The sequence below is a fragment of the Natator depressus genome, chromosome 2, assembly GCF_965152275.1.
Source record: "Natator depressus isolate rNatDep1 chromosome 2, rNatDep2.hap1, whole genome shotgun sequence".
In the NCBI taxonomy this organism is placed as follows: domain Eukaryota; kingdom Metazoa; phylum Chordata; order Testudines; family Cheloniidae; genus Natator; species Natator depressus.
In genome coordinates, this window is record NC_134235.1 from 36,327,689 (window position 1) to 36,353,499 (window position 25,811).

The 25,811-nt window shown below is 44.2% G+C and overlaps 1 protein-coding gene across 2 annotated transcripts in view; it reads right to left on the minus strand.

The window, feature by feature from the left end:
• ODF1 (outer dense fiber of sperm tails 1) overlaps positions 1-25,811 on the minus strand; it is a 72,024-nt gene that overhangs the window by 43,664 nt on the left and 2,549 nt on the right. The window contains exon 1 of one of the 2 annotated variants that reach the window (XR_012637729.1): positions 10,753-10,937. The exons of the other annotated variant lie outside the window; for it this stretch is intronic. The gene's annotated coding sequence lies outside the window, so the exon portion shown is untranslated. Of the gene's footprint in view, positions 1-10,752; positions 10,938-25,811 lie in introns of those variants that run through there. 2 annotated transcript variants of the gene reach the window in all.

The following is a 25,811-nucleotide window of genomic DNA, read 5'->3' on the forward strand; positions in this document are numbered from 1 at the left end:
CCCACTGACTTCAATAGGACTTATTCACAGTGCATAACGATCAGCACATGCAAAAGTCTTTGCAGGACTGGGGCCTCAATGAAGTTTTTAAAAAGAGACAAATGGTATTAAAGCACTCCAAAATAGCACTTATGGATAGGGGGGAAGTGGTAGAGGTGGTATATCTTGACTTTAGTAAGGCTTTTGATACTGTCTTGAATGACCTTCTCATAAACAAACTAGGGAAATACAACCTAGATGGAGCTCCAATAAGGTGGGTGCATAACTGGTTGGAAAATCATTCCCAGAGAGTAGTTATCAGTGGTTCACAGTCATGCTGGAAGGGCATAACAAGTGGAGTCTCGCAGGGACCAGTTCTGGGTGCGGTTCTGTTCAGTATCTTCACCAATTATTTAGATAATGGCATAGAGAGTACACTTATAAAGTTTGTGGACGATACCAAGCTGGGAGCAGTTGCAAGAGCTTTGGAGGATCAAATTAAAATTCAAAATGATCTGGACAAACTGGAGAAATGGTCTGAAGTAAACAGGATGAAGTTCAATAAGGACAAATATGAAGTAGTCTACTAAGGAAGGAACAATCAGTTGCACATGTACAAAATGGGAAATGACTGCCTAGGAAGGAGTACTGCGGAAAGGGATTTGGGGGTCATAGTGGACCACAAGCTAAATATGAGTCAACAGTGTAACGCTGTTGCCAAAAAAAAAAAAAAAAAAAGCAAACATCATTCTGGGAAGTATTAGCAGGAGTATTGTAAGGAAGACATGAGACGTAATTCTTCCACTCTACTCTGTGCTGATTTGGCCTTAACTGCAGTATTGTGTCCAGTTCTGGGTGCCACATTTCAGGAAAGATGTGAAAAAACTGGACAAAGTCCAGAGAAGAGCAACAAAAATTATTAAAGGTCTAGAAAACATGACCTATGAGGGAAGATTGAAAAAATTGGGTATGTTTTAGACTGGAGAAGAAAAGACTGAGAGGGGACATGATAACATTTTTCAAGTTCATAAAAGGTTGTTACAAAGAGAAGGGAGAAAAATTGTTCTTCTTAACCTCAGAGGATAGGACAAGAAGCAATGGGCTTAAATTACAGCAAGGGCGGTATAGGTTGGACATTAGGAAAAACTAACTGTCAGAGTGGTTAAGCACTGGAATAAATTGCCTAGGGAGGTTCTGGAATCATAGAATCATAGAATATCAGGGTTGGAAGGGACCTCAGGAGGTCATCTAGTCCAACTCCCTGATCAAAGCAGGACCAATCCCCAACTAAATCATCCTAGCCAGAGCTTTGTCAAGCCTGACCTTAAAAACCTCTAAGGATGGAGATTTCACCACCTCCCTAGGTAACGCATTCCAGTGCTTCATCACCCTCCTAGTGAAAATTTTTTTCTTAATATCCAACCTAAACCTCCCCGACTACAATTTGAGACCATTCCTCCTGGTTCTGTCATTGGCTACCACTGAGAACAGGCTAGAGCCATCCTCTTTGAAACCCCCTTTCAGGTATTTGAAAGCATGTATCAAATACCTCCTCATTCTTCTCTTCCGCAGACTAAACAATTCCAGTTTCCTCAGCCTCTTCTCATAAGTCATGTGTTCCAGTCCCTAATCATTTTTGTTGCCCTCCGCTGGATGCTTTCCAATTTTTCCACATTCTTCTTCGTAGTGTGGGGCCCAAAATCTCCATCATTGGGGATTTTTAAGAGCAGGTTGGACAAATACCTGTCAGGGATGATCTAAATAACACTTAGGGCATGTCTACACTTACCTCTGGAGCGATCAATCCAGCAGGGGTCGATTTACCGCGTCTAGTGAAGACAAGATAAATTGACCGCCAAGCGCTCTCCCGTCAACTCCTGTACTCCACCAGAGCGAGCGGTGCAGGTGGAGTCAATGTGGGAGTGTCAGCAGTCGACTTACCGAAGTGAAGACACCGGGGTAAGTAGATCTAAGTATGCTGACTTCAGCTACGTTATTCACATAGCTGAAGTTACGTAACTTAGATCAATCCCTGCCCCCCCATTGTAGACCAGGCCTTAGTCCTGCCTTGAGTGCAGGGGACTGGACTAGATGACCTCTCGAGGTCCCTTCCAGTTCTATGATTCGAGGAAAAGGCAAATCTATTTGACAGTTTACTTTTCTTTAATCTCAAAGACTCATTGATGTATCAGTGAAAACATTAACTTTCAAAGCAATACATATGATTGTGTATGCTAGCTCACTCTTTTCTTCTCTTGTTTTTTTTGAGTACTGTAGTTGCATTTCCATGAAAGGACCTTTATTTTTTAAGAGCTCATCTGTTAGTGCTGTCTGTATCCCACTTGATGTCATAATCTACTTTTGGCAATTTAATCATTTCCACAGCAACTAGTTGTGTTGTCCTGGCAGGATTATGACCTCAGGCTAGGAATAAACCACAAGAGAATAGATGAATGTTTAAAGAACAAAGATTCTGTTTTCATGTAAATCTCCCTGGGGATTAAAAAAAGCAGTGTACAGTAGTAGATGAATTATGGGCTCTTTCCTGGAAGCAAAAATCATCACTTTAAAGGGAACTGGATGGTTCAGGTGATTGGCAATGAGACTATAGATCTTTCATTTCCAGATAGCTGATTCCAAACCATCCCTGGCTGGCAGTAACTGAAAGCTGTTGGTTGATGGCTTCTGTACAAAGACTTCTGTGGTCTTATCCAATTCCAAATGGATAGGGCCCCGATCCTGCAAAGCCTTACCCTCATACTCAACTTTATCGGAATTAGTGGCACTAGCAGATGTTTAAAGTTAAGCATGTGCATAAGGCTTTGCAGCATTGAGGCCTAGGTATGCACATAATCATCAGTCTCTGAAGAAGCGAGAGACTGAATGGGTTATGGCAGTGGTGGGCAACTTGGCAGTGGTTGGCAACTGCCCGCTGCCCATCAGGGTAATCCGCTGGTGGGCTGCGAGACAGTTTGTTTACATTGGCATGGCCGCCTGCAGCTCCCAGTGGCCGTGTTTTGCCATTCCTGGCCAACGGGAGCTGTGGGAAGCAGATTACCTTGCACCTCAGTGTTATGGAGACTGAACTACTCTATGAGGCTTCAAGGTGCTCCTGCTGGCTAGGAATTGAAGCACAGTGGCAAGTTAGTGTTAGGGGAAGCTTCTGATGTTGCCCACACAGGTACCCACGAAGACAGAACGTCTCAATATGCAGGGCTGCCAGGCTAGTTTTTCACCAGCACTAAGTTCATTAAAATCTTTCAAAGTGCTGTTTTATTTAGCACCAAAATAATCAGCAAAAAAAGAGCTCCAAAATCACCCGCAGCTTCTCCTACACATCACAGAAAACACTTTAATGATTCCCTTAAGAGCAAGTTTAAAGTTAGGGAAACAGTGATAGAACTGCACTCTCCTCACAATGAACTCAACAGATTTCTTCTAAAGTGCTTCAAAATATTCAACCATTCAAAAGAGAAATCTGTCACACATCTGTTTCTTTAGAAATGTCCACTCCATTAAGAGTTTCCCAATGTGACTATAATTAGAATGCTCTCTGAATAGAATTTATTTCAAAGTTTTCCATGAGAGGACCAGAGAGAGTCTTTTTTTTTACTCTTGTTCAAATAAGAAATTCTTCTGAGCACAGGAAGCCTCAATTCTGAATGATATTAAAAACCATTACAGAAGTTGTAATGTGCATAACAACACGTTAATGTCTTGGTTCTTTAAAGAAAAACTACAGTCATTAGTTATTATGCTTTAGGTACTATAGTTAAATACAAATATTATTAATGCATTTCTATTCTACAAAAGGGTCATGTAAAATTAACAACTTGTGCTAACTTCAGTGTGTGTATGTATGTGTGTGTTGTAACAGGGTCAGGCCAGATGGCTACAGGAGAGTGATCCTATTGGGATCCAGGAAGTGGGCGGGCAGAAGCCCACCCACTGCAAAAGGACCTCCCCAGCCAAAGGAGAGGATCCACATGACCTGGAAGCCAAATGATTCCAGGGGACAATTAATGAGATAACAGGGACAGGAGTGAGGTCAAAGGGTCAAACGAAGGGAACCTGATGGGGACACCGAGCAGAGAACCGAGGACAGTGCCCACTGCTCCTCGAAGGCGTCCAGGGAGCCAGCAGACACCGCCCAGAGGAACTCTGCCTGGATGCATGAGCGGACGGAGGATAGGAAATGGGATCTCCTGTGACTGTGGGGCCTATCAGCCAACCTCCTCTCCCTGGTTTTATAGATGGCCATTTTAGCCAGGGCTAGGAGGAGGTTGACCAGGAGGTCCCGTGACTGTGGGGCCACGGATAGGGAGTGCATAGATAAGAAGGTGGGGGGAAAAGTGCAACCAAAAATGTAACAGGATGTCTAAGAGGAGCCGGAATAGGTGCTGCAACCTGGCGCACTCCAGGTAAACAGACACCAGGGTCTCCCTCATGCCGCAAAAGGGGCAGGTGTCCAGGGCGGGGGTGAACCGCACCAAGTGCATGCCTGTGCTTATGGCTCCATGAAGGAGCCACCAACTGATATCCCCGGCGGAGCTTGGGACCAGGTGGAATACAGGAGAGTGATAGAAGGTAGATATATTTGCCCCAGATTAAGCAGGTCCCTTTTCCCTGGGTAAGGTAACAGAGGCGGTTCCAGAACAATCAGGAACTTGCTGGAACCAATTAAGGCAGGCAGGCTAATTAGGACACCTGGAGCCAATTAAGAAGCTGCTAGAATCAATTAACACAGGCAGGCTAATCAGGGCACCTGGTTTAAAAAGGACCTCACTTCAGTCAGTGAGGGGTGCGCAAGAAGCTGAGAGTGAGAGGGCGTGCTGCTGGAGGACTGAGGAGTACAAACGCTATCTGGCATCAGGAAGAAGGTCCTGCGGTGAGGATAAAGAAGGTGTTGGGAGGAGGCTATGGGGAAGTAGCCCAGAGAGTTGTAGCTGTCACACAGCTGTTACAAGAAACACTGTAGACAGCTGTGAACCACAGGGCCCTGTTGTGGAACCCAGAGTAGAGGGCTGGCCTGGGTTCCCCCCATCCCCCCAACTCCCTATTGGATATAGGAGGAGTTGTCCTGGACTGTGGGTCCCACCAGAGGGGAAGGTTCTTGGCCTGTCCCCCAACCCACTAGGTGGATCAGCAGAGACTGCGGGGATTGTTCTCCTTCTGTTTCCCCATGCTGGCCAGTGATGAGGTTAGCTGAGGAATGGCAGGTTTGAGCCACTAGCAAAAGTGGCCAAACTGAGGGCTGCCGTAATCTCTGAGGTGAGCAAATCCATCAGTAAGTGCAGGACCCATCAAGGCAGAGGAGGAACTTTGTCACAGTGTATATAGATATACACACTCCTGTTAGCCCTTCGGAACCCAAACAACTCTGGGATAATGAGTTTGACTATAAAAGTGGCAAACAGTCCTGTGGCACCTTATAGACTAACAGACATATTGGAGCATAAGCTTTCGTGGGTGAATACCCACTTCGTCGGATGCATGTGGTGGAAATTTCCAGCGGCAGGTATAAATATGCAAGCAAGAATCAGGCTAGGGATAATGAGGTTAGTTCAATCAGGGAGGATGAAGCCCTCTTCTAGCAGTTGAGATGTGAACACCAAGGGAGGAGAAACTGCTTTTGTAGCTGGCTAGCCAGTCACAGTCTTTGTTTAATCCTGAGCTGATGGTGTCAAATTTGCAAATGAACTGAAGCTCAGCAGTTTCTCTTTGAAGTCTGGTCCTGAAGTTTTTTTGCTGCAGGATGGCTACCTTTAAATCTGCTAGTGTGTGTCCAGGGAGGTTCAAGTGTTCTCCTACAGGTTTTTGTATATTGCCATTCCTAATATCTGATTTGTGTCCATTTATCCTTTTACATAGGGACTCTCCAGTTTGGCCGATGTACATAGCAGGGGGGCATTGCTGGCACATGATGGTGTATATTACATTGGTGGACGTGCAGGCGAATGAACCGGTGATGGTGTGGCTGATCTGGTTAGGTCCTGTGATGGTGTCGCTGATGTAGATATGTGGGCAGAGTTGGCATTGAGGTTTGTTGCATGGATTGGTTCCTGAGTTAGAGTTACTTTGGTGCGGTGTGTAGCTGCAGGTGAGAACATGCTTCAGGTTGGTGGGTTGTCTGTGGGCGAGGACTGGCCTGCCTCCCAAGGCCTGTGAAAGTGAGGGATCGTTGTCCAGGATGGGTTGTAGATCACTAATGATGCGTTGGAGAGGTTTTAGCTGAGGACTTTATGTGGTGGCCAGTGGAGTTTGACTATATATTCCAGCACATGCATTATCAATGGTAACTCTAATTAAATTCCTATTGTGATACCAAACTCTGCCTTCACTTATACTTGTGCTTAACCCTGGAAGACAACTTGGTTGCACAGGTGTAAATGAGGATAGAATTTAGCTTACAGAATCTTAATTAGTGATATGTTTAAAAAAGCCAAAACAAACAAAACAAAACCACAGAAAAGTTTGACTTTCAGATCCCAGGCTGAGTTTGCAGAACTGGCCGTTAGTCAAAATATCTCTGTTTCTGCACTGAGCATATTTGACCTGGTTCACTAACAGACTAATCTTTACAAAGTAACTGCAATTTTTAAAAATTAATTTAATAGATTTTAGAAATACATGTCATCCTACCTTTCTGTCTGTACTATAAATGGCACTACTGTCTCTCTCAATGGTAGATGACATGTGACAATGCTTTGGGCTGGGAAGTAGGTTAACAGTAAGGAGTTAAACCCTGGCCCTGTTGAAGTCACTCCCAGAAATAACAGATCTTACCTAACAGCAACTTGAAAGAATCTTTGTCTTTCCCATGCATTCTGTTGATAGGGTTACCAGGGCCAATCAGAGGGCAGGCCAGGAGGGCCATTTGGCCTGGGCCTCAAGCTCAAAGGGGGCCTCAAATTTAGACACTTGTTAATTTTTTGGCATTTGAGAAGTTTTGCAACTTGTTTTTATGCACATCCCTATTGGACCAAAATGTGACACACTCTCTCAGCTTAGAGCAGCAAATTTAAGCAAATAAGATGTGATTTGGTAAAAGACATAATTTTTTTGTTAACTGATATAAATTTTGTCATATTAAAGAGCTAAAAATGTTCATAAATACTAATAAAAATATATCAGTTCTGATGGCACGAGATTAGACCGTGATGAACGTGTCCTCTCAGATCAACTGATTATATAAACAAACCACTACTAGTGGCTGGTGCTGGATCAAGTGCATGTTGAAAGGTAGAGAATTGTTACATTTTAGTGTCTTTATAGTTTTATGTCTAGTTGACTAAGGAATTATTTATGTTTGAGAATTCCTCATTATCATCTTCATACGGTAGCTAAAAGAGGTGACCGGTTGGTTGGTGGAGCCTTAGCTTGGTAGCTTGGCCATCATCATAGGCTTTCATAGTCTATAGGCCCAGATTCAAGGTGAAAATTTGTGAGGACAATCTTGTACAGTGAGTTTTGTGAGGACACAAATTTGAAATTTTTGGACATTATCCCTCTGTCTGTATCCGTGTCTGTGTTTTATTTATATATATATTTATATTGTCTTCAGCTCAGCCCGTTATATTATACCTTGCGTGCTTGAGTTTTGATTCAGTGATGATAATAACCTGTCTGACTGTTTCATTTTGTGTTCTTAATTAATATTCCTTTGTTTTAAGTCTTTTCAGCATTTGAGTACCATTCAGCATTTGTGTACATGTTTACAGTAGAAGATTTCAAGTGTAGATAATCTACTTATTTACAGCAGAATATTTCAAGTATGGATAGGCTACATATTGACCAGATAGATCACTATGAAGAGGAGATTTGAAAGTTGTGCAAGCAAGAGATGGCAAAAACAACTGAATGAAGCAGCAGCTAAGAGCTCAAAGCCAATAACTTCATTTCTCAAGCCACTGGAAAACACATCTTACCCAACAAACAATGCTCATAGACTCATAGAAGATTAGGGCTGGAAGAGACCTCAGGAGGTCATCTAGTCCAACCCCCTGCTCAAAGCAGGATAAACAGCCCCCTCAAGGATTGAACTCACAACCCTGGGTTTTGAAAACTCTGCAACTGCAACAGGTGATATTTCAATGCCAGTACCTGAACATGAGGACAGTAGTCAAGAAGGAGATGTGCCAGCAGTAACAGATGCAGCTGAAGATCCTGTGTATGATCAAGAAACTCAACAGCAACAGGAAGATGCAGATCTTACACAGCAAGAGCAATTCATGAGTACTACAGGTTTGACTGTGACTGACATTGGAATTATTGACAAGAGCAATGCTGCCCAAATGCAATCTTTTCTTCAAATTAGTTGTTTTGAAATTCCAAGTAACATTCCACGAAATGCTGATAATCATGCTTTCCCTACTCGTCTGCTGACAAAACTCTTCCAAATGGTGAGACCTGCACAAGAGACTGGTTATGCTGGAGTACGGAAAAACAATCTCTGTACTGTGCACCCTGCTTCATTTTGAACAAAAGTGCTGAAAATGCACCAGTTCTCTCTGATCAATCAGGATGGAGCATCAACAGAGGTTGGAGGAAGTTGAAAGACCGAATACCATCACATGAGAGTTCAACATCACACAAAGAAAACTATGTTGCATGGAAATCAGCCAGTAGGGCAGCATCAGCTGAAAGTTCAGTTGAGAATTTACTCTTGACTGAACTTTCTACAGAAACTAATAACTGGAAAAAACTTCTTGAGTGCATCCTGAATGTCATCCTTTTTCTTTCTGAGCGAGGATTGGTTTTCTTTGGTTCCAGTCAACATATTGGTGAGTGTGCAAATGGAAACTTTCTAGGCTAAGTTGAGCTCCTCAGCAAATATGACCCATTTTTATCAGAGCATGTTAAACGTGTTCAAGAATCACAAGAGAGTCAAAAGCGCATGCAAGTCCATTATCTCTCCACACGCATACAAAACGAGTTTATTGAGCTATGTGGGTCATTTGTACAAACAACAATTCTTGATGAGATTCGAAATGCCAAGTATTTTTCAATCATTGTTGATGCCACTCCAGACTGTTCTCACAAGGAACAGACTGCTATGGTTATTAGATATGTTAAGATTGTAGACAGCTCAAAATTTTCAATTGAAAAAGGGTTTATGTTGTTTGATAATTTCACAAGAAAAACTGGAAAGGAAATTGCTGCTCATGTACTAGCAATTCTAGAAGTTTTTAAGTTAGGCTTGACCAATGCAGACTTGAAAAATCTATGACAATGGATCTAATATGGCTGGGAAGTACAAAGGTGTACAAGCAGTTCTGCTTGAACATAATTCAAACTGTATTTTCTCCAGCTGTGGAAGCCACACACTAAACCTTGTAGGTGATGACTGTGCTGAATCATGCAAGGAGACAATTACTTACTTTGGAACTGTTCAGCAAATGTACAATCTCTTCAGCAGCAGTCCACAAAGGTGGGAAATTCTGAAGCAGTATCTTCCTGTTTCACTGCATGGGATGTCCAAAACTAGATGGTCGGCACAGATTGATGGTGTTCAACCAGTTGCGCAGCATTTGAATTCAGTGACAAAGGCTTTAAATGAGCTTGAATATCTCAATCTCACTGCACAGGCTTGAACTGAACTTCAGTTTATTCAGAAGCACATGTTCAAATTTGAATGCATTCTGATGTCATCTTTGTGGATGAAGTTACTTACAATGATCCACCAAACTAATCTGGTAATTGAAGTACGCAATGCTACACTTGATATTGAGAGGGATAACATTGAAAGTCTTATCAATGACATTCAACAGATTAGTGAACAATGGGAGGCGATCCTGACTGAATCCAATTAGTAGCACAGAATATTGGTATTTCATCTGAGTTCTCCACCAACCGCAACTTATCTACTGAATCTGATGCCGAGCAGCATTATAGGGTCAATGTATTCCTTGTCATCAATGACTCTATTCAATCAGGTCCTACACATCGATTTGAGTCACTGCGACTAATTTGTATCCTTTTTGGATTTCTTTGGCAGCTCAACAGACTGAGTAATGAAGATCTACTTTCTGCAGCTGAACAATTTCAGCAACAGTACAACAAAGAAATCTCAAAACATCTCAGTGATGAGGTCATCTTCCTCAAATGAATATATTTCATGAACTTTAAATTGGGTTGCAAGCTAAAGGAATTGCTTCAGGAAATACTTGAACTTGGACTCTCTGGGGTGTTTCCTAATATCACAATTGCATTGTGTATTTTTGTCAGTTTGCCTGCATCAGTGGCTTCAGGTGAATGCACCTTCAACCTGTTGAAGCAGGTAAAGAACTATCACCGTTCCACTATTGGACAAGAGCGTTTGAATGGGCTCGCCATGCTTAATATCAACTGTGACATTGCACGAAATCTAGATTTTTTTCTTCAATAATTAGTGCATTTGCACAGAAAAAGGCTAGAAAAGCATTTGTTAAATAAAAAAAATTCAAATTATGTCTTACTCTTTTTTTGGTGCCTTATTTTGTTTTCGTGTGTTGTCATTTTTTATTTTTATTATGGCTAGGGGCCTCAAAAGCTGGAAGTGGGCCAGGCCACTCTAGACCTCTGAGAGGGCCTGAGGGTTACCACCTTTTTGAAATGCAAAAAGCCCAACAACTAACAAACAAAAACTGGTACCTACCCCCCCACACAAGGCAAGCCTGCGGCAACCCCAGCCCCCAACCACAAGGCAACTCCACAACCCCCTCTCCTTCAACAGCCACGTAGAGTATCTAGAGTTAACACATACAGATAAGATTGATAACATCATTTTCTTACCTTGATTGAGTTTCTCCAAGCTGCTTTGTTTGTGCCTGTCTTCACTGAGATTATTTTTTTTCCAAACTGCATTGATTCTATATTTTAACTATATACTTGAATGTATAGCCAGGCTCATCAAATACCAGCTAGGCGGTAACCCTGTTGTGCTACAGCATGGCCAGCGGGCAGTAGAAGAGTGTTAGAAGGGAGCCCTGTAGAGGGAAGAAAGTTTGCTATAAATTAATTAGAGCACCTGAAGCCAGTCACATGATAAAAAAAACCCTGCTTCAATCAGACATGAGGAGGAGTTAAAGCAGAGTGGATTGGTGTTGAAGCAGAGAGGATTGGTATTGGAGCAAAGAGCAGTCTGGAGGAGTTGAAACAGAGTGCATTGGTGTTGGAGCAAAGAGCAGTTTGGAGGGAAGCAGAGGAGAGTCTGGAGAAGTGCTCTGGTGGGCTAAGAAGACCAAGACCCTAGGTAAAGTGACACCTGGTTTGTGCAGAGGGAGGGCAGGAAGCCCCACAAGCTGAAGGGCAGGAGAGGGAAGTAGCCCAGGGGAAGGAACCACTAGTTCTAGTGGTTTACCGCTATCCCTAGGGCCCTGGGCTGGAACCCAGAGTAGAGGGTGGGCCCGGGTCCCTCCCTCTCCACTCCCCTTCTCTAGGACACTAGTGGGGCAGTTAATACCCCAGTTCAGGGGCAAGAAACGGTGCCCAGAAAACCCCCACACACACACCAAGAAGAGAAAGCGTGAGACCCATCATTGTAGTGCCGGTAATTTGCCACACTTATCCATTGGTAAGCTGCAGTCCATGTGCCTTAATTTAACAGAAAGCCCTTGTGATGAGGTACAAGGTGGGTGAGTCTTTTATTGGATGGACTTCTGTTGGTGAGACTGGAGACAAGCTTTTGAGCCACACACAGCTCTGCTTCAGGTCCATGTTGCATGAATGCTTGTCTCACTCACCAACAGAAGTTTGCCCAATAAAAGATATTACTTCACCCACCTTGTCTCTCAAATATCCTGGGACAAACACAGCTACAACTACACTGCATACTTCTGATGAGGTGTCAGCAAAACATCATCTCCTGCTATGGCCAGGTCCTCACTAGAAACTTTTGCTGGTATTTCAGTGCTGCTAACCATGTGATTTCCCCCTTTCCCCGCAATACTTCTACATTAGCAAAAACTGTAGTGTAGACATAGTTAAACTGGGAAAAAGTGTTTGTGCCAGTCACAACAGGATAAATGGCCCCTTAAATGAAATTAGGCCCACCTCTCTTGTTCCAGTCCAGATGTGCCCTAGTTTGAGGAGGACAGGGCTGCCCCTGGGAGTTAAAGGAGAGACAGCCCAAGGGCACAGGAAAGCTCAGAACCTAGAGGAGGAAGAGAAGAAAGAAAGACAAACAAACCAACCCAGCTACCCACAAAGAACTCAGAAGAGCAGAACTGGTTTGAGATCTTCAGGAATGAGTTGCCCTTGAAGGATGGGGCAGTAAGAGTTCCTTAGTGAGCAATGGAGCCAGATCAGACTGCTGAAAGCAGAAGATAGTCAGGGGTCACCCACAAAAAGGCTAGAGGGGCTGAAGACTGCGAGTTGCAGAAGGCAAAGCCTGCTGGCTCTCTGAGCTGGAGAGCTGAAGCCAGAGGGCTGTAGAGAGCTGAAGGTTAGAGAATGACTATGGGGATAAGCTGCTGATGTCTCTGGGTAAAAGCTGTAGCTATACCAAAGAAAGAAACAGGGCAGAGAACACCCTAGTCAGAGGGGGTGGGGTGAGGTGTGGTAAGACATGTCAGAGTGATGAGGTGTGTTGATGGACTATTGGAACTTGAAATAAAAACTGTATTGTTTAGACTGTGCTGGGAAATTCTGGATTATGGTTGTGGGACTTCTGTAATAAATTAACCCCACACAAGGATATTTCTACTCTGAAAGCTTGTGTGGTGTTATTGAGGCCCCTGGAAGAGGGAAATGGAGGCAGGGGGTTTCATGCAGGGCCACCCTGAGGCTAAGAGGAGGCACTCTGCAGTTGGCCACCCTATGACACCAGTATAGCTTATTTTGTTTGAGGAACCAGGAAAACCCTTTTTTTGGGGGGTGGGGGGGCAGTTATAATCTACTGTGTGCTTATATTAGGAGGATTTGGTGGTATACCTATGCCAGTATGACTATACCAGCAAGCCTTTTCTAGTGTAAACTAGGCCTAAGGTACCCGGTGGCATCATTTACAGTTATATAGATCAGGGAAGTGTGACATAGTGAGAGATATTTCCTGTGTCTAACCTACTCCATCAGACTTACTCATCCGATGAAGTGAGCTGTAGCTCACGAAAGCTTATGCTCAAATAAATTGCTTAGTCTCTAAGGTGCCACAAGTACTCCTTTTCTTTTTGCGAATACAGACTAACACGGCTGCTACTCTGAAACCTGTGATTCTTTGTTAATCTTTTTAAAGAAAATTATATTTAAGGCATGTTTTAATTTGTTTCATGAGTTAGTAAATGCATTTTTAAATTTTTTTTAAATTAAATTTATTTTGTAATCAGATATAGTGATTAGAGTACCACTTACATTATTGAAGTGTTCCTTAATGTCTTTTTGATGTCCTTAAAATGCAAGAATGGTGGGAATCAGGAGCGGCAGAAGCTCCCTAAAAGTGGGGGTCCACCAGCACTCACTGTACTGGACCTAGGTGCTGATTAGGAGCCAGCGAACTGGAATGCAAAAAGGGGGCTGTGAGAGGGGGAATTGAACCTGCATCTCCCACACCCCAGACAAGTGCTCTAACCACTGGGATAAAAGTTATAAAGTGGCACTACCATCGCCTCTTCTGGCAGCCAGTATTTGAATGGAACCTGAGCAGATAGGCAGCCTCGAAGCACACCTACTGGATTGGGCCCCACATGCAACATTGGCAGATGAATGCTCATCTTCCCCAGGGTTGTGAATCACTCCAGGGCTTTCTGGGGGAAATAGGCATCTGGACACTCTAGAGTAAGGGAGCAACATAGATGCCTAAGGAACTTTTACCCTGAAAACTTAGCTGCAGAGTGAGTTTATTCACTGTCAGGGGTTGGTGGGAGTTCTGTGAATCGGAGTGGAGTCAAATCCGGGACTTAGGCATTTATGTACCTTTGTGGATCTGGACCTTACTGTTATCCTGAAACTGAATTTATAAATAAAAATAAGAAAATTGACTCAGTGCTATACATTAATTAGGCCTCATTGATAAGAAAGGGACACTACTGCCAGCCAGTTGGAAATTCCATTTGTGTCCATTGTTCCAAAAGAATATCAGAACATATTAGTCTGTAAACTGCCGGATTTCTCTGATGGATGAAGCACTCTTGAGTCTTGTCTATGCTTGGAATTAGTTACCTTTTTTTTTTTAGCCATCAGCGTAGCAGCGTCAGTGCAAACCCCTACTGTGAAGAAAGCAAACTGATATTTGCACTAGTGGACAGGGTGGATTTGATTTAAATCAAAATCACTAGTCAGGAAGACTCTATTTAATCATGGTTTTCTACATAAAAGTGCATTCTTGTTGGTTGTTATAACCTTTAATACATATTCTTCACAACTCAGAGGTAGATGTAGGTTTCATTTTTAGAAGGTACACACTATACATTTTTAAACAGTGATTTATTCTGAAAACTTTTCAGATTAGTTTTACAGCTAGATCAGAAAATGAATGATTGGTTATTTCATTTACCAAAGGTAATTGAAGCAGATGTTTATGAAGTCATTGGGAGGTAAACTATCTCCAATTCAACAGGTTAATCATTAATGTTTGAGGATTTTCTTGTCATGCTGTATTAAGAGGAGAACATCACCAGACAGACATATAAATTGTTTTATTTAACAAAAACAACATTAAGTATTCTGGATTTTTTTCTTCAAACAGCAAACATATAATATTTTAACAAAACAAACATGTCCCTCACTTCTCATATTTATCTCCAGACTTCTTCTCCTTGTCCAGATCTATTCCGCCCCCAACAATCTTCTATTCATTGAATTTTTTGAAACTTTGCACTTTTACAGAGAGGTAAGGGATTGACTCTGAGAACACAAATTTGCAGAAGAACAATAGAGTTGAGGTCTGTTATTTCTCACCTCTCTATTTATTTAAAAACATTTTTGCTGTTAACAAGCATGTTACCTCTGGAGACACAAATTCACAGTTTGAGAACTGCAAAACTAAGCATCTCTGATGGTATCTTCTAGAGTGAGCACTGAGTCCCACTGGGTAGATAGAAAGATTAACCTAAATAATCTATACAGAAACCCCTGGAGCCCCATAAAATTGGGTCCCTAATCCATGATCTATTGGAACTCATTTACAAAACTTCTCTTAAACATTACATGAATATATTGTCTCATACTATAGAATTTATAATCCCTATTCTATGGTGAGATACCTTTGAGCTATAATGTATCTTAATTAAAACTATCTTTAGATAAGTTTTTTCCTCAAAAAACATTATCAAAAAAATCCAATTTAAATAAAAAAAATCTGATTTTTTTAAATCATTGATTTTTATCCACACTGCTAGTGGAGCTTATCCTGGTTTCAAGTGGGGTAAATTCCACTGGAGCAGATCATGACTTTCCTTGTCTACATCAGGGGTTTAAACTAATGCAGCTACACCAATGGCTAAAATTAATAGGCAGCAGGTTTAAAACAAAAGAGAATATTTCTTCACACAACACACAGTCAACTTGTGCCAGAGAAGACTATGACAGGGTTCAAAAAAGAACTAGATATATTCATGGAGGATAGGTCCATCAATGGCTATTAGCCAGGATGGGCAGGGAGGGTGTCCCTAGCCTCTGTTTGCCAGAAGCTGGGAATGGGTGACAGGGGATGGATCACTTGATGATTACCTGTTCTGTTCATTCCCTCTGGGGCACCTGGCATTGGCCACTGTTGGAAAGCAGGATACTGGGCTAGATGGACCTTTGGTCTGACCCAGTATGGCCATTTTTATGTTCTCAGATAATTTCTAGTATAAACAGGGCTACAGAAAATGCCCACATGGAATTCCACCAGGAGGACTCAGAAGAGGGAAGACTCAGAAGAGGCAGGCTCCCTTAGGGGGGATTTCCAGTCCCCCCCCCCCGTCTTTTATCTAATGTGTTTCATAAACTCCTAAATTCCAAATAGTGCATGTGAGAGAGAGGAAGGAAGCAGGTGACAAGCTGACTGCTCCTTAAGAGAGTTCCACAGCATCAGTCTTTGCATTTGCCAATTTAAATGACTCGGAGACCCCAATTAACTAGCGTCTGGAGAACTCCAAACACCTGTACATAAACACACTGCTAGTAACAATATCTTTCTTAAGAGAAGCAGCAAGGTCCGTAGCAAAACTCCCCAGGAGCCAATGTTCTACTCACAAACACAGTACAATGGAGAATGGGAATATGTCTGAAATGAAGGCAGGTATTTGAGAATTGTCTGAAATAAAATCAATGAAATCTGAGCTGCAAAGCATCCAAACAAAATTATTAACAGATGTAGAAGATCTTGCTCTCTCAACTTCAGTCATTCTGATTTAAAAAACATTCAGCTGTACTAACTGTTGTAAATAACAGATTCCAGTTGCCTGGGAGCTTGATCTGGAGAATATTTGCAGAAATAACAGAGTGATAAGGGAATGCAGCACCAAGGCATCCAAACAATCTTAACTCTGCCCTGTAGAGACACCAGGAGGCAAAACAGTGTAAAAAAAAATGAAAAAATCCATTTAAACGGGGACTACAAACACTAAAATTCCTTATTCATAAATGTATGATTGTTGCATAGGTCACTACAGGGGAGAATTAAAGTTATTTGGGTGCTGTAATTGTGCATTTCCACATTAACATATTAGGATTTCTTTTAAGTTTAACCTTAACATTGAATATGCTGCGTCAATAATGCTTGTATTGGAATAACTCCAACATCACTAATGTTTTTCTGCTCTAAATTACAGATTTGCACTCTCAACTAACTCCATTTTTAATGCAATTATTGTCTGGAAACAAATACAAGAGGGTAATAACAAAACTAATAAGGTGTGCAGCTACCATCTTGGGAATAAATGCAGAACAAAGTTGTGCTATAGAATCACAGAATATCAGGATTGGAAGGGACCTCAGGAGGTCATCTAGTCCAACCCCCTGCTCAAAGCAGGACCGATCCCCAATTAAATCATCCCAGCCAGGGCTTTGTCAAGCCTGACCTTAAAAACTTCTAAGGAAGGAGATTCCACCACCTCCCTAGGTTACACATTCCAGTGTTTCACCACCCTCCTAGTGAAAAAGTTTTTCCTAATATCCAACCTAAATCTCCCCCACTGCAACTTGAGACCATTACTATATTCAGATAGTTTGATAACAGCTACAACCCTTACTACAGTGTTATGAAAGAAATTATGGAATTTGGAAAACAGGTTCACCAAATCCTAAAACAGTGAGCTATACTGGCTCCTTCTTGGCATAGCTCTTTGCAGCTGTTCTGAAAAAACTGAGATGTTTCAAATTAGCAAAGTTTAGAATCTCACCTCTATCTGATGACAAGAGAGCACCAGGAGGGTAGGGAGGAGAGGGCAAGTTGGGATGTCTAAGGATTAGGGTTATGTAGCTGCAGAAATGCAAAGAAGTGAAACTTCCTACCCTAGACTTTACAAAAAGGGAATGGCTTTTTTTTTTAACCTTATCAAGGGTGTACTTATCAGTGTTCGAGAGATTCCAAAATAATTCAACCTGAGTGTTTGCTATTTTTAGAAAACAAAATATAGGAAACAGGCTGAGTTACACATAGATGTTAAGGTCCCATCAAAGACAAAGATTGGGTCAACTCCATTATAAAACACAATTTATATCGTTTTTTCATTGTTTTACTTACTCTCCACAGCAGAGAAATTATAGTGGGATGGTTGGTGGTAATAGAAGCTGGTCCATTCTGGAAGGTAGCTTCTCTTTAAAATTGTTTGATCATAAATTGTACTTCTGAAAAGAAAGTGTTTCTAATTATGGCAATCTAATCCTGCCATCTTTTACCTGGACAAAATTTCCAGTCCAATTTACTGAATTTATGTCTGAGTAAGGACGGCAGGATTTGCTTATGTGCTACACTTGGCGAGATCTGTTAAAGGGCAATTCATGTTGTATTCCTGAGGGAATTCTGCACCACTGCACAAGCACAGAATTAGAATCATAGAAGATTAGCATTGAAAGAGACCTGCTCCAACCCTCTGCTCAATGCAGTACCAACCCCAACTAAATCATCCCAGCCGGGCTTTGTCAAACTGAGCCTTAAAAACCCCTAAGGATGGAGATTCCATGACCTCCCTCGGTAACCCATTCCAGTGCTTCACCACCCTCCTAGTGAAAGAGTGTTTCCTAATATCCAACCTAGATCTCCCCCAGTGCAACTTGAGACCACCGCTCCTTGTTCTGTCATCTGCCACTACTGAGAACAGCCTAGCTCCATCCTCTTTGGAACCCCCTTTTAGGTAGTTGAAGGCTGCTATCAAATCCCCCCTCACTCTTCTCTTCTGCAGACTCAATAAGCTGTTTCCTCAGCCTCTCCTCATAAGTCATGTGCCCCAGCCCCCTAATCATTTTCATTGCCCTCTGTTGGACTCTCCAATTTGCCCACATCCTTTCTGTAGTGGGGGGCCCAAAACTGGACGCAATACTCCAGATGTGGCCTCATCAGTGCCGAATAGAGGGGAATAATCACTTCCCTTGATCTGCTGGCAATGCTCCTACTAATGCAGCCCAATATGCCATTAACAATGTGCCCTTGTTGCCCAGAAGGCTGACTCATATCCAGCATCTCATCCACTGTAATCCCTAGGTCCTTTTCTGCAGAACTGCCACTTAGCCAGTCGGTCCCCAGCCTGAAGCAGTGCATGGGATTCTTCCATCCTAAGTGCAGGACTCTGCACTATTCCTTGATGAACGTCATCAGATTTCTTTTGGCCCAATCCTCCAATTTGTCTAGGTCACTCCGGACCCTATCCCTACCCTCCAGAGTATCTACCTCTCCCCCCAGTTTAGTGTCATCCGCAAACTTACTGAGGGTGCAATCCATCCCATTATCCAGATCATTAATTAAGATGGTGAACAAAACCAGCCCCAGGACCGACCTTTGGGGCACTCCGCTTGATACCGGCTGCCAACTAGATATCGAGCCATTGATCACTACCCGTTGAGCCCGATGATCTACCCAGCTTTCTATCCACCTTATAGTCCTTTCATCCAATCCATACTTTTTTTAACTTGCTGGCAAGAATACTGTGGGAGACTATATCAAAAGCTTTGCTAAAGTCAAGGTAAATCATGTCCACTGCTTTCCCCATACCCAGAGATAATTATCTCATCATAGAAGGCAATCAGGTTCGTAAGGCATGACTTACTCTTGGTGAATCCATGTTGACTGTTCCTGATCACCTTCCTCTCCTCCAAGTGCTTCAAAATGGATTTTTTGAGGACCTGCTCCATAATTTTTCCAGGGCCTGAGGTGAGATTGCCCAGTCTGTAGTTCCCCGGATTCTCCTTCTTCCCTTTGTTAAAGATGGGCACTATGTATTTGCCTTTTTCCAATCGTGTGGGACCTCCCCCGATCGCCACAAGTTCTCAAAGATAATGGCCAATGGCTCTGCAATCACATCAGCCAACTCCCTCAGCACCCTCACATGCATTAGATCTGGACCCCTGGACTTGTGCATGTCCAACTTTTCTAAATAGTCCTTAACCTGTTCTTTCACCACTGAAGGCTGCTCCCCCCCCGCCCCGACTGACCTTGACTGTGAAGACCGAGGCAAAAAAAGCATTGAGTACTTCAGCTTTTTCCATATCATCTATCACTAGGTTGCCTCCCCCATTCAGTAAGGGTCCCATACTTTCACTTAATGTCCCCCACAGAATTTATTCTTTTCCGGCAGAAAAAACTGATTCCGATGCCCCTCCTGGGCAGTGGTCTGGGGGGAGGAGGTAAGATGCATCAGGTTCTGGCATAAGAAGCAGCTGGAGAAGATGTAAATCACTGCCTCAGGGGGCAGAGCATGGTTCTCTCTATCCCTCCTGCTCACTATTGCCATGTGTCCAGAGCCAGGGAGTGGTAGGGCTGGGGATAGCCTGGCCGGTGGCTCCTATCATGCACTGGCCTCCAGTTGCTAGTTCTGGCTGGATTGTCAGGGAACAGGACTTCATCTGCTGCTGCCAGGGCTGGGTCAGACCACCCCCAGGAAGCTCCCCCTGCTGTCGGAAGTTCCACACTTCCCCCCCACTTCCTGCCACCAGTGCTTCCCAGTTGCGGGGGGAAGGGATCACTGTACAGGCATCTGCCCAACCCTGGTGCATCCCAACCTCCACCAGACCCTGCCCCCACTGAAGCCCACCCTCTTGCATCCAGAACCCCACCCCTGCACTCAGACCATCCCCCTCTGTGCCGCCACACACACTCAAACCCCGACCCTGCTGAACCCCACCCCCCTGCACTTGGATCACCCTGCCAAGCGCCTCACACCTAGACTCCCACCCCACTGAGCCCCAACCAGCTGCACCTGGAGCCCACCAAGCTCCACTCCCCCAGCACCCAGACTATCCCCCCAGAATCCCCTGCAGATCTCCAACCACCTTCACCTGGACCTCCCTGCAAGTCCTATTTCCCCCTGCACTTGGAACCCCACACCGAGCTCCTGTGCATTCAGATCCCCTCCCCCCACCTGAATCCCCCACTGAGTTGCCCACACCCACTAAGCCCCTCCACACTTGGATCCTGCTGGACTGAGCCGGCTTACCCCACACTTGGATCAGGGGGCAGGACTGGACATGCGTGTGAGATTCAGTCCTGCTCGCTCACTGTGGAGCCATATAAATGTGCTAATATGCTCAGTAAGGAATCTACTTGTGAAAAAGTATTTCCTGAATCTGTACTGTTACAGACATACTTGCTGACAGGTATTTTGAAATAAATTACCAAATTAATTGAAATGATGTGATTATATTGTGTTGTTTTGACAAATTTGCAGAATTTTAAAATGTGTGCAGAATTTTTAATTTTGTGACACAGAATTCCCTCAGGAGTAGCATTGCTGGCTGATCAACTGAAAATTCTTCACATAAGCTGTTGAAAAGTAAGCTATCCAAACAAGCTGATTTCCCGAATTTTTGATCTGACAGACTCATGAGGTCAAACATACAATGGGGAAATCAAGTGGATACTAAGTTTATTACCAGAACATAGGTCACATAGGAAGTCTATGGGAGACCCAGGTATAGAAACTAGGTCTACTGTGCTATGCCTTCATTCCTTAAAACAGGTATTTGTTTAGCATTGATAACACGCTCAATACGATACAGTACACATTATAAAAAACAAATGCAGAGAAAGCAAATATATAATATAGCATTGTTAGCACACTGCTGAATTTCCCCCCTCACACGAAGTTCAGGAAGACTGATAAAGAGTGGCAGGCTAATGCAACAAACAGCTGATGGGGGTGGGGGGGGGCAGAGAAGTATGGGAGCTAGACCAGGTCAACCTGTCACTGGGAGGAGTTGGAGGGCTCAGGTTCACTGCAGCACCCACATTTCACTAAGGGAAAGCTCCCTTTAATAACACGGTAGCATTACTAGAAGACAGCTCATGCCCAAAGCAGAGATGTTATCTCTCTCTGCTACCCACTGGTCTGACACCTCCCCCTCAGAGATCAGCAGAGGAGGAGAGTCAGTTTTCCTGCTGAAGAAACAAGTTACAAGATACAACCGCATTTGCTCCAGTCCCTCAGACAGACACCTACAAGGTCTCTATCAAGCATTCTTAAAACTACAGTACCCACCTGCTGAACTGAAAAAACAGATTGACAGAGCCAGAAGAGTACCTAGAAGTCACCTACTACAGGACAGGCCCAACAAAGAAAATAACAGAAGGCCACTAGATGTCACCTTCAGCCCCCAACTAAAACCTCTCCAGCGCATCATCAAAGATTTATGACCTATCCTGAAAAATGATCCCTCACTCTCACAGATTTTGGGAGACAGACCAGTCCTTGCTTACAGACAGCCTCCCAACCTGAAGCAAATACTCTCCAGCAACCACACAAGAAAAACACTAACCCAGGAACCTATCCTTGCAACAAAGCCCGATGCCGACTCTGTCCACATATTTATTCAAGTGACACCATCATAGGACCTAATCACATTAGCCACGCCATCAGGGGCTTGTTCACCTGCACATCTACCAATGTGATATATGCCATCATGTGCCAGCAATGCTCCTCTGCCATGTACATTGGCCAAACCAGACAGTTTCTACACAAAAGAATAAATGGACACAAATCTGACAGTAGGAATCATAACATTCAAAAACCAGTAGGAGAACACTTCAACCTCCCTGGCCACTCAGTAAAAGACTTAAGGGTGGCAATTTTGCAACAGAAAAGCTTCAAAAACAGACTCCAAGGAGAAACTGCTGAGCTTGAATTAATATGCAAACTAGATACCATTAACTTGGGTTTGAATAGATACTGGGAGCGGCTGGGTCATTACACATATTGAATCTATTTCCCCACATCCCCACACCTTCTTGTCAACTGTCTAAATGGGCCATCTTGATTATCACTACAGAAGTTTTTTTTTCTCCTCCTGATAATAGCTCATTTTAACTAATTAGCCTCTTACAGTTTGTAGGGCAAATTCCACCTTCTGTGTGTGTGTGTGTGTGTGTATATATATATATAGTGAAAAAGCTCTGTGTGTGTGTGTGTGTGTGTGTGTATATATATAGTGAAAAAGCTCTGTCCTTGCCTCTGTGGGTCCCGCGTTTCCTGGTGGATTTTGCTAGCCTCAGCGGCTCACTGTGACCCTCCATGTAACCCTTCTTTCTCTAGAGACAAGGGTCACAGTGTACTGAGCCATTTTCATCATAAGCCAGCAAGGGAGGTGAGGAGAAGTTATCCTTCCTTGCACAGGCTCTGTTGTCTCTCAGTCTCAGTGATTAATCAGGGGGCAAAGGTGGGGGGGGAGCCCAGGCCCACCCTCTACTCCGGGCTCCAGCCCAGGGACCCTAATAGTATCAACTATGTAGCTGACCTTTTTGAAACATGACATGTACAATTCCCTGGGCTACTTCCCCCACAGCAGCCCTCACTTCCTCAAGCTCCACTTCACCCTTACCTCAGGGCCTCCTTCCTTGTGCCTGATATGGTGTGTACTACTCAGCCTCTCCAATAGCGCAACTTCCTCCCACAGCTCCTGACATCCACACCCACCTGACTGACTGGGAGGCTTTTAACTAGTTTCAGCCAGCCCCTGATTGGCTTCAGGTGTCCCAATCAACCTAGCATTCTCCCTGCCTTCTGGAAAGTTCTTAATTGGCCCCAGGTGTCTTAATTGACCTGGAGCAGCTTCCATTTCACTTAACCTAGTACCAGGGATTTGTTTAGCCTGGAGCTAATATATCTATCTCCCACTACTTTCTATAGCCATCTGGCCTTGCCCCGTCACATATCCCCCCTCCTGCTCAACACCATAGAGTTGGGCAACTTGGGACGCCAGGCAGCATGCTCATGACAGACCATCAGCGTTGCCATGGTGGCATCCAGCCCTGTGCCGTATGTGGAACTGGAATGGTTGGAGGGATAAGAACCACCTGGTGACCCTTGCATTCTTTTCCTTATTCCGCTACATCCACTGGAGGAGTGCATGGTCCGTCACAAGAGTAAATCGCCGGCCTAAGAGGTAATAACACAGTGTCTCCATAGCCCATTTGACAGCAAGGCATTCTCTCTTGACTACTGCGTATTTCTGTTCTCTTGGGAGAAGCTTTCTGCTTAGATAGAGGATCGGGTATTCCTCTTCTCCCACCATTTGCGACAGAACTGCTCCCAACTCCATCTCGGAAGCGTCTGTTTGTAAAATAAATTCCCTGTTAAAGTCCGGGGCTATGAGTACGGGGTCATTACAGAGGACCGTCCGAAGGTCTGTAAATGCCCCCTCTGCTGTGTCGGTCCACTTTACCATGTCTGGACCTCGGGCCTTCACCAGGTCTGTTAGGGGACTTGCCCTAGTGGCGAAGTGGGGAATAAACCGTCGGTAGTAGCCTACCACACCTAGGAACAGAGGACCTGCTTCTTTCGGGTCAGCCAGGGCCAGTTTTGAACTGCCTTTAGCTTATTCGTTTGGGGCTTCACTATGCCCCTTCCCACAATATATCCCAGGTACCTAGCCTCTGCTAGCCCTATGGCGCATTTAGCAGGATTAGCAGTGAGGCCAGCCCACCTTAAAGTGCGCAGCACTGCCCCTACTTTCTCCAAGTGGGTTCCCCAGTCTGGCGTATAGATGATGACATCATCTAGGTATACAGCTGCATAACTAGTATGGGGGCGCAGCAGCTTATCCATGAGGTGCTGGAATGTGGCTGGGGCCCCATGTAGCCCAAAAGGGAGGATGGTTTACTGGAATAGTCCATCCGGGGTGGAGAATGCTGTCTTTTCTTTAGCTTCTTTGGTCAGAGGAATCTGCCAATACCCTTTTGTCAGATCCAGTGTAGTCAAGAATCGGGTACTACCCAGTCCGTCAACCAGTTCGTCGATGCGCGGTATGGGGTATTCATCAAACTGGGATATTTCATTCAGTCGGCAAAAGTCATTACAGAATCTCATGGTACTGTCAGGTTTAGTCACTAGAACAATTGGACTGGACCACTGACTGTCAGATTCTTCAATAACCCCTAATTCTAACATTTTCTTTATTTCGGCCTTGATTTCTTCTCTTTTGGTTGCTGGGATTCGGTAGGGTCTCAATGTTATCTTGGCTCCAGGGATCGTGCGGATATGGTGATAGGTTTCAGTCATCCGCCCTGGTTTTGTAGAGAACACATCTCGGTTGCGATTAATCATGTCAGCTGCCTTGATCTTTTGGATTGGTGTCAAGTCGGATGATATCCTCACTTGCTCATATAAGTTATCCTCCTGCGGAACGGTCTCCTGCATGACTAAGCATGCCTCTCAATCGTGCCAAGGTTTTAGAAGATTGATGTGGTAAATTTGCTCCAATTTCCAGCGGCCTGGCTGCCGCACCTTATAGTTCACCTCTCCCACGGCTTCGATTATTTCATAGGGTCCCTGCCACTGGGCCAACAGTTTACTTTCTGCTGTGGGCACCAGTACCATCACCCGATCCCCTGGTTGGAACCGTCGAAGCTTCGCTTGGTGGTTATAATGGGTTCGTTGGGTCTCCTGTGCTCTCTCCAAGTGCTCCCATACAATGGGCGTAACTCAGGCTATCCGATCTCTCATCTGCAGTACATTCTCAACTATGTTCCTTCTGGGATTTGGCTCCTCTTCCCAGGCTTCTCTGGCTATATCCAATATGCCCCGAGGGTGGCGCCCATATAGTAGTTCGAATGGAGAGAAACCAGTGGAGGCTTGCGGAACCTCCTGGATGGCGAACATGAGGTAAGGCAATAGGGTATCCCAATCTTTCCCATCCCGGCTCACCGCTTTCCTGATCATGGCCTTGAGGGTCCTATTGAACCTTTCCACAAGGCCATCTGTTTGCGGGTGGTATACAGACGTCCGTAGGGCTTATATATGAAGCAATGAACAGAGATCTTTCATCAACTTGGACAAGAAAGGTGTCCCTTGATCAGTCAATGTCTCCTTGGGTAGCCCAACCCGGGCAAAGATCTGTACTAGCTCCTTAGCTATTGTCTTGGAAGCTGTGTTGCGCAGGGAAACAACTTCCGGGTACCGGCTTGCATAGTCCAGTACAACAAGCACATGTTGGGGCCCTCCTAGAGGCCCTACCAGATCCATGGCTATCCATTCGAAAGGAACCTCTATTATTGGAAGAGGTATCAAAGGAGCCCGCAAGTGCGGGCGAGGGCTATGTAACTGACACTCCGGACAAGAGGTGCAGTATCGTCGGACATCTTCATGTATGAGGGTGATAGCACTCCCAGAGTCCACAAGCGCTGTAGTCTCTGCTCCATTTATCCTCACTGGCCTGGTGTAATTATGCGGGGCTAATGCGACCCCTGCGAGGTGGATAAGGGAGCATGGGACCTCCCAATCCCC